Below are 1965 nucleotides of genomic sequence, written 5' to 3'. Positions count from 1 at the left end.
TTTCTTCCTCCCCTCCATAGTTTGTGCCATTTATGAGTCATGTATGGTACCAATAAAATGACTTTTCGGTTTGAGGCTGTCCTGAGCACTTATTTCTGAGCATGGGACCCGGTCGATGCGGGCAGGGCAGAGGGTGGTCCCCTCGTGCCCCTGGTGCCCTGGCTGGGGGGAAGCGGGCGCAGGGCTCGCTGTGCTCCCAGGGCGATGCTGGCTCGCCTCGGGCTGCTGGTCCCCAGCCAGGCCCCGGCCGGCTCCCTGCCGTGCTGTGGAAAGCAGAAATCCCAGCAAGGACAGGGCACAGGGCTGCTGGGAAACGGCCTTGTCCCCGAGCCAGAGCAAACAAGCGGCTCAGGGCCTGCCCTGACACCAAGATGACAGGCATGTCCCCTGGGGAGCAGCGGGGGTGGCACGGCCCCTTGTGGGAACAAGGCAGCAGCAGCTGAGTGGCATGCAGGGGTCCTGGGGGGGCAAAGGAGGGGCAGTGACGCTCCCCCCCCCCTTGAGGGCTGAGCACCAGCTTCCAGGGGGAAGCTGCCAGCACTGGGAGCAAAATGCTGGTCCCCAGTTCCCCGACCAGCTGGCCCCAGAGGTGGCATTTTGTTGTCTCCACTGGCTGGGCAGTGTGGGGGCAGCCGGGCTCAGCCCCCAGCTGTGGGGATGCAGTGGGCTTAAACTGTGGGTGCCTCATCCGGAGCAACCCCCCGCAGCCAAACGGGCAGGGAGCCTGCGGCCATGGGGAACACTGGGACAAGGGCAGATCTGGCAGAAATGGGGGAGGAAAAAGGGATGTGGGGGAAACCAGGCTCTTAAAAAAGGGCTGGTGCAGTGGAGGGTGGGAGCAGGATGGGCCCATGTCTTCGGAGCAGGGGGACAGGGACAGGGCTTGGATTGACATCTGCACCGAGGGATGTCACCTTGCCATCCTTTTGCCCCGACTTGACTGGGGTCAGGGTGGCTGCAGGGTGCCTGTGCCGTGGTGGGAGCTCATGGCGTGGTGAGCCCATGGCCCAGGCGTCAACGCCCTCGCCCCTGACGTGCACCGAGCTCGAGCAGCCGCAGTGGGATGCCCCGGGGAGAAGGGGAGCAGCGATGCCCTGGGATGCTGGTGGGGAGGGAGGCAGCAGCCGTGCCACAGCATGGAAGGGCAGAACCAGCAGCAACCAGCCACCGATGCTCCTGGCGAAATCACTGCTCTGTGAAGCATCCCAGGGATGCCCGGCCGGATCCTGCGGCTGTGGGAGCTGGGCGCACACTGGTTTGGGGGAGCACAGCACTGAGGGCAGCTGGCCCCATCCCGTGTGGGGTCCCTGGTGCCCAGCTGCCCCTGTGAGCTGGCGGAGGGCACCAGTGCAAGGCTTTGATGCTGGTCTGAGCTGGAAAGCTCAAGGATGCCCATGGAACCACCAAACCTCCCTCCCCACATCAGCCCCAGTGCTGTGGGAAACTTGCTGAACTTTCTGCTTTTTTTTTTTTTGTTTTTCCTTTTTTGAGGAGGGGGCACCTGCGTCCTCCACTGTCCTGCCCCGGTGCCAGCGTGGAGCCGGAGGGCCCCACACAGTGCCCTGGCACCTGGCATGGGCCAGGCCAGGAGGAAACCCCGAGGCAGAGCTGCCTTCCTCCCCGTGCCACCTTCACCCAAGGGGCAGCGATGCCTGCTTGTGCCAGGGAAAGTTAAGCAGTAACCCCACAGGTGGCAGCCAGCAAGCCACCAGTGCTGGGGGGCCGGGAGCCCGGCCGTGCAAAGGGTGTATGGGTACGGCTCACCCGGGCTCCCCACTGGTGCCTGTCCAAAAGCACGTGGTGCCCCATGCGGGAACCCGCTGGTGCCCGTCTGAAAGCACATGGTGCCCCATGCGGGAACCCGCTGGTACCTGTCCGAAAGCACGTGGTGCCTCATGCGGGAACCCGCTGGTACCTGTCCGAAAGCACGTGGGGCCCCATGCGGGAACACGACTGGGCACCGCC

General features: G+C 64.5%; 1 protein-coding gene across 1 annotated transcript in view; it reads right to left on the bottom strand.

The window, feature by feature from the left end:
• Positions 1 to 712: 712 nt before the first annotated feature.
• Positions 713 to 1965, bottom strand: part of HPS6 (HPS6 biogenesis of lysosomal organelles complex 2 subunit 3) — a gene marked incomplete at its 5' end in the record, with an annotated part of 19384 nt that continues 18131 nt past the window's right edge. Inside the window, one exon of the mRNA XM_009638111.2 lies at positions 713 to 724. The remainder of the gene's footprint in view (positions 725 to 1965) is intronic.

The sequence above is a fragment of the Egretta garzetta genome, unplaced genomic scaffold (assembly GCF_000687185.1).
Source record: "Egretta garzetta isolate BGI_Z169 unplaced genomic scaffold, ASM68718v1 scaffold135, whole genome shotgun sequence".
NCBI classification, from domain to species: Eukaryota; Metazoa; Chordata; class Aves; order Pelecaniformes; family Ardeidae; genus Egretta; species Egretta garzetta.
This window is presented reverse-complemented; position numbering and strand designations above follow the sequence as displayed.